General features: G+C 43.8%; 1 protein-coding gene across 1 annotated transcript in view; it reads right to left on the bottom strand.

The window, feature by feature from the left end:
• Positions 1–15000, bottom strand: part of LOC137437536 (cadherin-18) — a 116736-nt gene that overhangs the window by 37787 nt on the left and 63949 nt on the right. The window lies entirely within an intron of this gene.

Raw genomic sequence — 15000 nt, 5'->3', positions numbered from 1 at the left:
ACTGCAAGAGCTGGCCAACAACATAGTGGAGTATTAAAGAGTCATGCCATTCACCAAAAGACAATTCCATTGAATACAAAAAATGGACCAATAAACTCATAATGAGAACAAATCAGAAAGTTGACACCTGAAACAGGCCCTCCTAATTTGTGCTGCATGCAGTACATCCGAGAGATAAGAGCAGACAAAAAAACAAGCTGCGAGAGAAAGCCCTCCCTTCCCAACAAAGGGGAAATGTCACCATGGAAACAGACTTGAAAGACAAAGAGAGTAATTAAGAAAGGACACAGGACAAACATAACAATTCCAGTAAGCCCAAGTTAAGAAAGAGAGAGGAAAAAAAAGAGAAGAAAGAACTGGAGTCAATTGGCATGGCAGAACAACTCAAAATAGGAATGATCAATATAACTAACACTAACACACACACACACACACACACACACACACACACACACACACACACACACACACACACACACACACACACACACACACGAAAACCAATATCTGATGGAGAAGAAAATATATTGTGCCAACCCCTGCACTCCGGATAGGAAATTACAAGGATCCAAAATAACGCAACAATAAGGCAGAATGGATTGAAAGCCAATTTTTTTTAATTAATAAAAAAATGTCTTAGCTATTAGTAGGCAGGGGGAGGAGGGTGGGGTGTGAGTAACCAGAAAACAATACATGACAAGAAAAAGAGCAATCAGAGATTGCAAACCCTCGCCAGGACGTATTTTCAGTGGTTTTTAAGCCTTTTGTGTTAAAACAAATATGGCGGCCAAACCACGTGACCGATGACGTCATCATTATTTGTTTTCTAAACTAATTTATTCCTAGATTATGCTCAAGAAATTTCATCATTATCGGATGAAGTTTTGTACTTGTCGAATTATGACGTCATAAGGGAGGCACCTATGGCATCATCATTAACATATTGTCTCGTGCGAATACCCTCCGGTTAATATCCATTTTAACCGGAGGGTATTCCATTATTCCAGAATCCATTTTCTCCAACCTCACAACCACATAACCACAACACAAAAACAAACGCCACCCACAAGACACTGTGTGGCACCCATTCCATCCCCCCTCACCGACCATGTCATCACTCTCACCCGCCCCCAACTCCAAATTACATGTCCCCCAATTTAAATAGCAAGTCCTGAAGCCTGGGACAGTAAACATCAAGGCCTTACCTCTACCTTGATGTGCAGGTAATTACCGGTTGGTCAGGTCCAAAAGTGCCATCCACCCTTCAAAATCCCAAAATTTCTCATTGGACCAATCAAATTTTTACCAAATTTCTCTTTTGTCCTCACTACACTGGCAGGTATGTGGGTCCGCATCCAACGGTGAACTGTTCTAAACAACTACCTGTGGCTACGACAGTTCCGCACCTCTGTCGGGCAAGGGTCATCGGGACAAGGTGAGCAGTCAAAACGCCAACATGGCCCATGAGTGTCCATAAGGGTGCGACCCACCATCCATCCTTCGGCCCCACCTGCGAGGAACACAGCTGCACTAGCCCCAGCTGGCCAATGTGGTGAGCACATGCTGCCAACAACACTACCGCACGCACAACCTCGGCCCTGGGGGAGACGGTCGCAGTGCGTGGCATTCCCCTCACGTCACCTACGCCGCCCTCGTCGCCCAGTCCACAGAACTGCAGCCCCCCAGTGCCCACCCACACTTGACCACACCAAGGTCCAGTCAACAGCCATGCTCCACCAGGAGACCCACCCAGAAGACATGGTCCACACACCTTGGACATGCACAGCACCACGTTGACCCTCAGACTACACAACTACATCCCCACAACCCGCGTCCCAAATATTGGCGCAGTCGCCCCCACAACCAGTTGAAAGCTGTGTCCTGCTAACCTGTCAATTTTTTATCACAGCCTCCAACACTCTGGTCTAGCACACCTGGATCAATAATGGTGTCACTGATGTCAGTGACCACCATGCCATTTCAAAATTCACCCTTAAATTTGCATCGAACCTTAGATTACCCATGCCAAACATTTTTCACATTTTACTAAACTCACCAAAGAAGGGTGCTTCTCCATACACATGCCAGCCGAGCATGGCCCATATGCTCGGCACGTTACAAATTCCCATTCAACACTCCCATGGCTCTCTTCCCAAACCGAGAGTCCACAAATCATAATGGAACATCTGTGGAAGGTCACTCTCACACCATCACGTTCCACAGATGCCCCAATGGTTGTCCGGCAGGCTATCTCCATCCCTGTCCATGCGGTTTGACCCGCGTCCATATCCCAGCACAGCATGGCAGGTCATCACATGCTGGCTGTCCCACAGTCTCAGGGAGAGGGCATCAGGCCGCATGCCCGGGTGGTCACTACATCGGGCCCAAGTTGGCCGTCTGCGATGCCACCACCGAAGCGCGGCCCACAACACCTCCCCCTAGTGGTCCTCAATAAATGCCATCCCAGGCTTGAGAAACCACCTCGGACCCCCCCTGAAGGTCTTGTCCCCCACCAGGGTCCGGTGACCCTGCCGGCCCGAGCCACACGCCCAGGCGGCGCCCCGATGGACAAGGGACGCCACACTCCACCAGGCCCCCCGTGGGGCCCAGGTCGTACCAACGACACCCATGGCTGGACCCCATGTCCAAATCTCGCCAGCACAGCCCCCCAGCTGGCTGGCATACCCAAATTTTGAAAGGGGCAACTTTTGCCCGAGGCCACCACCAATGACCGGAGGGGGTTTTTTCACGACTCAATTCCCCAGAGCGAACCTTTTTCACGACTCAATCCCCCAGAGCGAAGCTTCCAGAATCCCGCCAGCGAGTTCTTTTGAAACCTGGCATGTGATGTCAGTTCTGGCACGTTACCAACCAGAGCCTCGTAGCTTCCCGCCGTTTGCCGAACCTCCTCGCGCCTTCCGTGCTGATTCGCTCCAGGTTCGCGCCTTCCGCGCCAACAAATCACAGTCCTCCTGGGCGTGGTTACAGCTCATCTCACGCGATGTTGCTCGGCCAGCTGGTGGTGCGGCTGGCGGCGGCCATCCGGCGGTGCCCCGATCTGGCTTCCTGCCGGTCTTCTTCCAAGGTCATTGTAAGGGAAGGGAACTAATTAATGTGTGCACTAAGGACCTATCAAAGTGTTTATATGAGTATGCATTGCCATAAGGGACAAAGGTTTGGCGACAGGGACGACGAACAAAGGAATCTTATCCATAATCCCTGCACTATTTAGCACGCCCTGCTCCCTCGTAGTGGGGACATCAATACAGCTTATCCCGACAAACCGGACTACACATATAACTTATTACAAGGTAGATTCCCTATTGCGACAGTCGAAGTATGTTACCTATACAGATCTACCTGGCTCTAGATATTCCTTTACCCCCCGACATAACAATATTTTATTCCCCATGGAGAGTTCTTTACAATGAGCCATGTCTCAACTTTTCTATTCAGCGCTTTCGGTGATATAGAGGTGCAAAGTTTTTTGGCTTTTCCAAGATGACGGCCGAACCACGTGACCGATGACGTCATCATCATTTTTTTTTCTGCACCAGTTTATGCCGACATGACGCTCAAGAAATTTCATCTCGATTGGTTGAAGTTTTGTACTTGTCGAATTATGACGTCATAATGGAGGCACTTATGACATCATTATTAACATATTTTATTCCCAATGGAGAGTTCTTTACAATGAGCCATGTCTCAATTTTTTTTGTTCAGCGCTTTCGGAGATACAGAGGTGCAACGTTTTTTGGTTTTTCCAAGATGGCGGCCGAACCACGTGACATATGACGTCATAATTATCATAAAAAAATTCTACAGGTGGAGTTGCACCTACGGTGAATATTTCCTGTCAATCGGACTGCCGGTTGCAGAGAAAACCATATTTATTCTGTGCGGACAAACAGACAGACAAACAGATTTTTAAAATCGGTCAGAGACCGAGGAATTGCCGGAATTTACTTTTTTATCGGCCATTTAGGACAAATATGGCGGCCGAACCACGTGACCGATGACGTCATCATTAACATATTTTATTCCCCATGGAGAGTTCTTTGCAATGAGCCATGTCTCATGTCAAGGAGATCGGTCTTAACTTTGTGGTAACAGCTGGCTTTTCATTCGTTATTGGGAACAACAATTGCATCCTTCCAAACCCAAGTAGACTTGCCTTGTCTTCGTAATGAGTTGAAAATATCAATTAAAGGAATACTGAGCTTGCATGCAAATTCCTTTATGGTTCTATTAGGTATGTCATCAGGACCAAAGGCTATTATAATAATGATCTTGCTCAACTCACAGTACATTTCACAAATTTGAACTTGGGGTGGGGCTTCATAGCTCGAAGGTATGCAGGAATTTCCTCCACCATCATAGGAGATTGATGTTGGGACATGGAGGAAAATTATTGATGAATCATGTCAGCCATTTTCTCATCAGTCCCCTCAAGAAGTGTAGGAACAGAGATAGCAGAATATATCTGTAATTTGTTGGCAAGTAACCGGATACTTCTATGGCCACTTTGATATATCAGCCATTCTTAGATCTCGAAGGGAATTGTCATAAAAATTCGCTTTTGTTTGAGCACTTTACATGCAAGATTCCGGTAATATCACCCCTGGAATGCTGATCCATTTGGAAACGCTTTTTGGTGATGCCATATAATGTTCTTGACTTCAGGCATCATCCAGAGTTTATCTGCATTGTCTAATGCAACGACATTACAGGGGAAGTAAGTGCATCTGTCAATTGCTGTTTTTAACTGACCACTCCAAAAACATAAAATTTTATCTATGTATCAGGAATTTGGAGGATTTCTTTCGAGATTTTCGTTGTAATCCATTTGCCGAATTGAGAAATGTTCTGCGAGGGCTCCAAAACAACGGATGAACTTCAACTCTATTAAAATCTCAAATCATAAAAACCACTATCAATATACATTGAACAAAACATATCGATTGTTATAACCAAATGATCAAGTAAGATTATATTATGTGGGGATTCTGGGTGAATATTGTTACGGACACGACTTAGATGTTGCTTGACCGAGCGGAATGGCCGCCGTGTTCGCACAGGTTACCCGATTACACTCGAACGTTGGCCGAATCGCGCTATGCTAAATCAATGAAGGAAAGGACACAACGGCTGGGTTAAAATGACACGACACCAAGGGTTCAGTTCTCAAGACCTCCGGAGGAGGTTATATTAGTTCGGAACGTTCAGATTACAGGGATGAGAGGTACAACATAGGAAGGTAGGCACTTAGTTACGGTCTTATAATAGCCCCGACAGACGACAGATAAACAGGACAAAACTGACTCACACGGGGATTGATGGCAAGGAAAGCGGGTAGTCGATGGCTCAAGGTGCACTCTTGGCTCAAGGACAGAATCGACCCGGTCCGGTCCAAAGATGCGGGGAGGTATCGTCGCGCTGGGGGTGGCGTCCTTTGCTCTCCGTAGTTCAGGCGCATCTGACCTCACATCCGGTTAGTCGTCGCGTATATCCGGCGGGGAGTGACACGCCCTCGGCTCGTTAGCTCCGCCCCAGATGGAATCGGCCCGTTGCTTCTCATTGGGTGCGGGGGGTTACCGGCTCCGCCCTTGACGAGGGGCCGACAGGCAGCCCCTTCGTGGTAACCCCGTCGGCGCACATGGGTAATGGCGGCTAACCGAGCCGGAGTGAGGACGCACACTCCCCGCGCGCGCCGCCCCCCTCTGTTGTTGTAGTTGTTGTTGTAGTTGTTGTTGTTGCATGGGGAAGATGGGAGGAGGTATGGGGAGGTCCTAAACTCACTATTGGTGCCATACAATCACATTCTGGTGCAACGAAGAGTCAGAATTAATGGAAACGAGTCCTTAACTGACATAGACTAAGAATAACTAGCAAGATGTCCGAAAGTTGTCTACGTGAGATGCGGTGGACCTGGGCACGACATTTAATGGGGGAAAAAGGGGAAGGTCGGTTCTACAGAGTGTTGTTTACAGACAATGGGACTAGGGAATGGGGGATTGGGGATAGTTGGGAAGTATTGGGGAAATAGGGGAATATTTACAAGCGGATATGGAGGCCAAATGCCATATCCGCAACAATATATACGACACATATGATGTCATGACGATACTTGACATAAATCTTGGCTAATACGGACGTACTCAACCATACACATTGTTATTCGATTGGTACAGCAATTATAGGTGAAACGAAAACTTGAATTCCTTTGTTAACATGCAAAGGTACACCCCCTCCACCTGTCTGTAAATACCACATAATCTCATAATGACTATGGTCTGAGTATTTCATAATCAGCAATTCCTCATTTGACATTTGCCACGACACTGTTATTGCGGCTTTGCCAATATCATAGTCTGCAAAATACCCAATTCTTCAGTTTGTTATGCAATGCGACTTTTGAAATGATGTACGAATGCTAAATGAGACCTTTTGCGCATGCGCTTTGTTTGTGTGTTTACACTGATTCGCCTCTGCTCACCGGGCACCTTTAACTTACCGTTCCTTGCACGAAATATGTTATTCAAATGGCCTTTCAAAAATAATTTTCAGCATTTAGGCCAGCGGCTCCCAAACTTTTTTGTCCGTGACCCAAAATTTGAAATCACAATTTCCTCGTGACTGGTACCTACTTGGTATCAGCACCTACGATAAAATTTTTCAGATAAAACACTTTCGACGTGAAAACCCCCCTCAAAAAAAAGAGGGATTTTGAGAGGGGTTTTCACGTTTGAGTCGCTACCCTGGGTTTAGTAACCCCTGAGGTAGACAAAAGAAAGGACATTTCAGATCGGTTAACTATAATTGTTGTGTTCCTGAATGAAAATCGGACAAGGAATTATAGGAAATACGAGAAATATCCGTGCATGAGACCGAGAGGTGTTGATTTCACATAATTTCCTGTTTATACAATTAGTGGCCACGGTGAACACACACACACACACACACACACACACACACACACACACCAACTTTTAGCAATGAATGCAGATATATAGTAGAATTATTAATTGTCCCCAGGATTTTGAAAAAAAACCGAGTATTGTGACTGGCTCTTGTGACTGGCTCTGGCTCTGGCAAAATTGTGACTGGCTCTGGCAAAAGCAGACACTTGTGGGCAAAAATCAAAATTGAGATTTTGATATCATCTGATTCCTCATGCTTTTCTCTTTCATTTGATTATATACATTATGTTAATTGGATGAAAATTAACAAAGCTATGGGATTTTAATGACAATTATATTTTCGTTTAAACAATGGAAAAATTAGGTTCAAAGTTCACACGCACAAAGAATGTGCACATGTAGAGCTTTTCATTCATACCAAACATGTATGTCAGGGATCTCCTTCGAATTACGATGTCGGGCTCGTAGTAAAACATCGAAATTTCGCGATCTTCGTGTCTTTTTGACCGAGGAATCGTGACTTTCTGAGCACATTTTGAGAATGACATTTTAGATTCTTCGTCGAATTTCACAACTTTTCTGTTGTTTCTTTGAAAAATGTTTTGGTGCATAATAATCGAGAAAAGTTACTCTTTCTATCCATATAAAAATCTCAATTTGGTCCCTGTGGTCATATTTTGACTCTCTTCGGCTTTTTCTCGCGAAGAGAAATGCCCCCAAGTGTCTGCTTTTGCCAGAGCCAGTCACAATTATCCCCAGCACTTTGAAAGACATCGGGGCAATACCCCATGGCGCTCACCTAGTAGAATAAACAGCATACTGCACTGACTAAAGGTATTTTAAACCAATTTCAATGGTTGCTAGAAGACAGGGCAGCATTTAGAATCATACTATCAAAATCATAAGACTTTAAATAAACAAAGAAAAAAATACCCCCGCCCCCACTCCCACCACCATGTACCTCCTCAGACCCCAATTTTTCCAATGCCTTGAACAAACTTTGGTACATCACGAGGGATGAAGGTTGTGGTAAAGTTTCATGAAAATTGTGTGTGTAGTTTCTGAGAAGAAAGCAAACACCGATTTTGGGGGGCAACCCCCTGTAGACTCCCAAAGGGGCAGATTGTTTTAATGCCGTGAACAAACTTTGGTACATCACGGGCGATGAAGATTGTGGTAAAGTTTCATCGAAATAGTGTGTGTAGTTTCAGAGGAAAAAGCAAATTCCTATTTTGGGGGGTCAAAGCTGGATCCACTTTGACCCCTGGTAGACCCCCTTAGACCCCGATCTTTTTAATACCGTGAACAAACTTTAGTCACAACACAACAAATATAATTTGTGTCAAATTTAGTCGCAATCCCATCAGCGGTTTCGGAGAAGTTTCAAGTGTTTACGGACGGACGGACGGATGACGCGCAATCACACAAGCTCCCCTGAACTTTGTTCCAGGTGAGCTAAAAATCTAGCATAATTATCCCCAGCATTTTGAAAAAAAAGTAGTATAATTATCCCCAGGATTTTGAAAAATCTAGTATAATTTATCCCCAGCACTTTGAAATAAATGTCATATAATTATCCGGAGAATTTTTGAAAAAAATCATAATTATCCGGAGAATTTTTGAAAAAAATCATATAATTATCCGGAGAATTTTTGAAAAAAATCATATAATTATCCGGAGAATTAAAAAAAAAATCATATAATTATCCGGAGAATTTTTGAAAAAAAAAAAATAACGTATAATTTTTACCCAGCATTTTGAAAAAAAATTTGTATAATCATCCCCAGGATTTTGAATAAAATCTAGTATAATTATCCCCATTATTTTTTAAAAATATATTGTAATCGGATCAGTCTCTACATCCATCACGCTATTCCCTCCCTAAACGGTTGGGCAGAAATTCACCAAACTTGGTAGTTTTATGATCACCACGTGGCACGAAGGTGCAAGAGCAGTTTAGTTTTGCCCCTGCCCCCTGGGGCTTCCACTTCAAATCTCCCCCTTCTCCCTCCCACCACATCATGGCTACTGCACAGCAGAGAGGGGGAGAGAAGACACGGTATGTGGGAGAAGGGAGAGAGGGGTGGGAGAGGGGGAAGAGTAACACTTCTAACTTGTCTTGAGAGGAGGGAGTGGGGAGAACCTGCCTGAATGACTTACTTCTGTTGTTCATTTTTAAACTTGAAAGCATAGAATACACTTCGCTTTAGAAATTAAAAATTGATTAAAATCAAACGTTATTCATAAATATTGTATTCCATAGTTAGTCCACCGAGACGGAGAAGACCGAGAAAGACTTGGCTAAAGATGGTGGAAGAAGAAATGCGGGCAAGGGGGTTAACAAGGGGCGATGCAGAAAATAGGGCAAAATGGAGAAGACCGTCATGGGGACCGCAAGGCTAACCCCCGCTCTAGCAGGGAACATGGCCTTAAAATGCATGTTGTTGTTGTTGTTGTTGTTGTTGTTGTTGTATAGTTAGTCCACATGTACAATTTTTATTTATGTTGAAGGCTACAGTCACGGACTATATAGACCTCCTCGAGGCCAGGCTTTAAATAAAATAACTGCATTGACAAATGTGAGGAAAGAGAAATAAAAGAGAGAGAATGTAAAGGTGAGGACTGAAAATGAGTAAGAAAAGTGTATCATGAAAAGTGTATGATGTTTGTTTGCAAGAAAGAGGTTGAAGCCAGCCTGGTAGAAAGTAAGACCAGAAATCCTGACACGGAGAGTGTAAGATGGTTCCAGGCACCACTTTAACGCTCCTAATGCTGAATGGTAGTACTACCCCGAGCAGTTGCTGTCTACAACCTTCCACCTAAAAATTTATTACGTACAAAGTGTTTTGAAGTTTTGTTTAATTAAATTATGGTATAAGAGTAAAATCGCCTGAAATAAACTTTATATACATCCTGGGAATATGAAAAATTATATAATTAGACTACGATTCGATCCCGAACTTCAGTATTCGGTCACTGTACTTTCAATAAGTAATCTATCTATAATGCCAGTAATCTCTGTCTGTGTGTATGCGACCGCTGTTTCTCGACAACTACCGGTCCGATATACTTGAAACTTGCCAGGTATATTGCTGGGGACCTGAGGATGTGCCTTTTCAAGGTTTCATATTAATCGGACAAGTAGTTACCGAGCTATGTCCAAAAAACGATTCAACCAATCAGAGAGCAGCGAGCTATCACGTGTGCCGAACGTGGCGAACAGACTCTGCCTCGGACGGCACATTTGAGAGCGTATTCATTTATTTCACGTTGGCAAACTATGTTGCCGTTAAACTATGTTTTAAAACTAATTAAAACTAATTTGCGATTCATTCGCTTTCCTGCGCGTTTGTGCACGCGATGGCGATTTCTTTACCAAACTCCGCAAGCCGTTCGCTTTGGACCAAACCATTTCATGTAAATAGAGGGGGGGGGATTGTCACCGTACTCGCAAGCCGTTCGCTTTGGACCAAACCATTTCATGTAAATAGAGGGGGGGGGGGGGATTGTCACCGTACTCGCAAGCCGTTCGCTTTGGACCAAACCATTTCATGTAAATAGAGGGGGGGGATTGTCACCGTACTCGCAAGCCGTTCGCTTTGGACCAAACCATTTCATGTAAATAGAGGGGGGGGGGGATATAATTTTAGATATATATATAGTACGGGCATGCCCTAGTAATATAAATAACTAATTCCCTAGTAGGGGACCGAAACACTATGTTTGCAGTTTGGTTTGCACCGAAACACTACCGACCTTCAAAAAGGGGACCTAAAAACAACAACCACGGTTCCCGAAAAAGGCCAACCCCCGCTTTGCGGGGAAAAATGGCCTCTAAAGGTGGTTATTATTATATTTTTTTCTAGTAGGGAACCCAACACCCAAACTCTCCAACCCCCTCCCCTCTCTTCTTTTCCCATCCCAACATCGCGTCCACCAGACACATTCAAAACGGCTATTAAAATGCATTTTGCCCGTTTTCTCACCTTTTGCTGACACCCAGAATTAAACCATCTTAGCAACTATAAAGAAAATGAAATTAGATGGCGAATTAGAATTGAGAAAAAGCCATGAGGGAGTCTGAATGGACTTTATATTGCAGGCCTTCATTTCATTTAAAATGCATTTTTCTCTAAAAATGGTAACTTTTGTCCGATGTTCTTCCCATTCTTTGCAACCGAGTCTAAAACCATCCGAGCGACTATGGAAAATTAAATCAGATATCGAATTAGGGTTTGGATAAATCGTGAGAGAGTCAAAAAGCGCGAGCCTAATACAAGAGGCCTCAGAGCTATTTTTTTTTTTTTTTTTTTTTGTATACTGAATCGAGGCTCGTGAAAGAGCTAACATTTACTTCACAAACAAATCAACCGGACAAACAAAATATATAAAAAGAGGGAGCGGAAGACAAGATGGGGAGAGAAGAGGAAGCACACAAACACAACATTTGAGAGCAGGGAGATGTGGTGGGAGGGAGAGGGTTTGGGGGGAGGAGGCGTGGGAAGGTGGGGGGGTGGGGGGGGGGGTGGGAGAAGTATAAAACACAAGGACACCAAGGACTTCCAGGACAGAAGTTGGTATTTCAAAGGCTGTTTCATGCAGTTCAAACAAAATGTTGGAGATTTGTTTTTGAAGCTCCTCCCAAAATGGGTGAAGCCACGCCCTCAACGTGGGAAGCCCCACCCATGAATGGATAGACGTAGGAGGGACAGACTGGAGGAGAGTATTATAGTGACGATGCCCTGAACGCCGACGTTTCCTGGTGTTTCTGTACATGCACGCAGAGCTGAGGTGGAATACGTAATTTTGAAATTTCCATAATGATCTAGCATCAGCCATAACTAGAAGGACACTCTTTGACGTCGCGAGATTGACCGCTATTATACATACTTGTATCAATTTTGATTTAAATCCCTTCAGCTGTTCTCAAGTAGCACATTTGTACCCGATACGATCTTTGAACGTTGATGCAGAAATTGAATCAGTTCATCTTTTCATCACAAGATGAAAAGATGAACTGATTAGACTTCTACCAAGTTTGATCAAAATGCCATCATTGGTTCACAAGTTAGCACAGTATCAGAAGTTTTACCTAACGGGACTTCTGGCCTTTGACGTTTTGAGACTATAATCGAATCCATTTATCTTTATCATTATACATGCTTGTACGAAGTTTAACTTAGTTCCCTCCAGCCGTTCCTAAGTTATTGTGGTAACAAAAACCTATTACGGACTCTGACCTTTGACCTCTTGACCCCACATTTAAATCAGTTCATCTTTGCATCATAATACATACTTGCACCAACTTTGGACAAAATCCCAACACTGGTTCACATGTTATCACGGTAACATGATTTCTACTGAACATGACCTCTGACCTTTGACCTCGGGACCCAAAAATCTAATCGGTTAATCCTTACATCATTTTACATGCCTTTACCAAGTTTGACTTAGATCCCTTCAGCCATTCTCAAGTTATGAACCTATTACAGACTCTAACCTTTGACCTCTTGACCCCAAAATCAAATTAGTGCATCTTTGCATTATAACACATACATGTACAAACTTTAGTCAAAATCCTTTCACTGGTTCACAAGTTATTGCGGTAACAGGATTTTTACCTAACATGACCGCTGACCTTTCAGTTCATCTTTACCTCATTGCACCAAGTTTGACTTTACCTCATACATACCTGCACCAAGTTTGACTTGGATACCTTCAGCCATTCTCAAGTTATCGCAGTAACAAAAACCTATCATGGACGCACAGACGTACGGACAGCCGGACGGACAACCCAAAAACATAATGCCTCCAGCGACTTCGTCGGCAGGGGCATAAAAATCCTTGGTAAAGAACAATTCGCCATATTTATTTGCTGTATACTAACTGAAACAACACACAGCAATCAAGATTTAAACAATCATATAATGAATACAGCTTTTCCGGATGACAACATCTATATTTCGTCTTAAGTCCGGTCCACACCTTTTACACCTCCTTGTTTTTGTTCGTGCAATTCTAAGTTGTCTCACCAAATGTTTTGTATTCCAATCAAGTTCAATAGTTCGATTATTCCACACTCAAAATTGATCTGTACACCTAAAAACCAATGAAGTGATGCTCGCCGCTTTCACCACCAATAGAAACTCCACCGTATCCAATACAAAATACTGTCGCGTCCCCGGGATTAAGACCCCTGGGTGATGGATGACCGAAACGAGCTTTAACTCCGAGGCATATTTCAAAACTTGGCGGGATTATCTTTTCGCGTGCCCGGGAAAGGCCCGAAGCCTTATCTGATCGGACGGCCAACACGCAGGCGTTATCAGATCCCCACAGACACAAACGAATATACAGGCACAACAAAGAAATGGAATAAATAATAATGATGATGATGTTTGTTTCTTCCCCTCCACTGCCAAACTCTGGAACTCTTTACCTTCCCATGTCTTTTCAAACACTTATGATCTTCCCCTTTTCAAAAAGCAGATTCTCTGCTTTCTCAAAAACTCTCAGACTATTCTCTCCTTCTTTACTTTTCTATCAATGCAGCTCTTTTATTTGGTCTGGCCTCGATGAAGACAACATCGTCTGTGCCTGGAGCCTTCTACATAAATGAAAAAAATTAAAATAAAAGTAAATGCAAATAACAATTAAAGGTGCGGTAAAAACTAATATCCTAATGCAAGACGTCTCCACTCCAACTCATATACAGATGGGGGAGGGCGTAGGGGGTAGGGGGGAATTAAAGAAAATAAATAATGGCCTTTTGTATAGTGCCAGCACTTATCTCTCTTAACGAGGTCATGGAATGCAATGGCGGTTCAAGGTGACCTGGAACCGCTCCAACAATTGTGCAGAGTCGCTCTCCTCTGACGGAGAACTTTCTCGCTCTCTGACGTCATGCCGTCTAAACGCCGAGCGCTACTCAATCATCCATCGCTCCAAACCAATCATGAAGCTCGGGGTGTGGTCTCTCCATTACGAGTCGTCGGGGGGCAGAGTCTAGTTGTCGTTCAGGAATTATTCTGGTTGTTGGTTAGCCCTGGCGGCATTGTGAGCGAACGAGTCCATTACATCGCTGTTGTTGTTTGGTGGGCTTTTAATTGTAATAAAGATGGAGGGAAGATCACAGGGGGCAAATTACACACTGGGGAATTAATCTTTAAGCCCTAGATTAATTGGCACAAAGCCACGCCCCTTATGGCAACATGCAAACGCTCTTACCCGGAGAGACGGCCTACTTACTACATCGAGATTCTTCGCGGCATACAGAGCATTCTAAAACTACACAATTCTAACTTTCCGAAGGTATTCCATGCCTACCCCCACAAATGTAACAATATGCAGTAGGAGTCGCACAGTAGATGGCTCTATCCATAGGGCAAGCCCCAATCCTCCATGTAGTGGTCAAAAGGAAACCCTGCTACAGCGTATGCATGATGTAAAGGCGTCATTGGGGTAGCCAAGATTCGATGCAGTCGATAGTCGCTATGCAAGGCCATAAGAAACAGCCAGGAATAACAAAACGTAAAAGTCGTTGTGGGTTGATAATGACAGTGCATTCACGAGGCAAGGGCATCAATGGTGATCCCGAGGTCATTGGATTTATTAATGGTGATACAAAACTGTCAGTCACACAGCCACTAGTGGCAGGATACAAAAGTCATTGCAGGTTAACAGTGTTGGATAGGGGAGGAATACTTATGAATATTGGAAATATAACTGAAACAAAAACAAACAAAACACAAAATGGTGTTGTAGCCTAAAAATGGTGCTGCTGTGACTTTACCAATGAAGTAGCCATTGATTTAGGCTGAATCTGCTGGCATCTGGCTTTCCTGGCCCCATCGATATGCTTCAACAGTTATGAAGAAGGTTGTATGATTACATCATCATAGGAGGAGTTGGGGTGTCTAAGGTAAAGAGTCCCAGACCAGTCATCATCTCTGCCACCGAAGGTGGACAGAAGTTATGTTCTCACCGATGTTTGTCTCTTTGTTTGTCTGTGAGCAGGATAACTCAAGAAGCAATGGACGGATTCGGACGAAACGTGGGGGACAGGTTTGGGTGTGTGACA

Source organism: Myxine glutinosa, chromosome 12 (assembly GCF_964187855.1).
Source record: "Myxine glutinosa chromosome 12, kmMyxGlut1.1, whole genome shotgun sequence".
In the NCBI taxonomy this organism is placed as follows: Eukaryota; Metazoa; Chordata; class Myxini; order Myxiniformes; family Myxinidae; genus Myxine; species Myxine glutinosa.
This window is presented reverse-complemented; position numbering and strand designations above follow the sequence as displayed.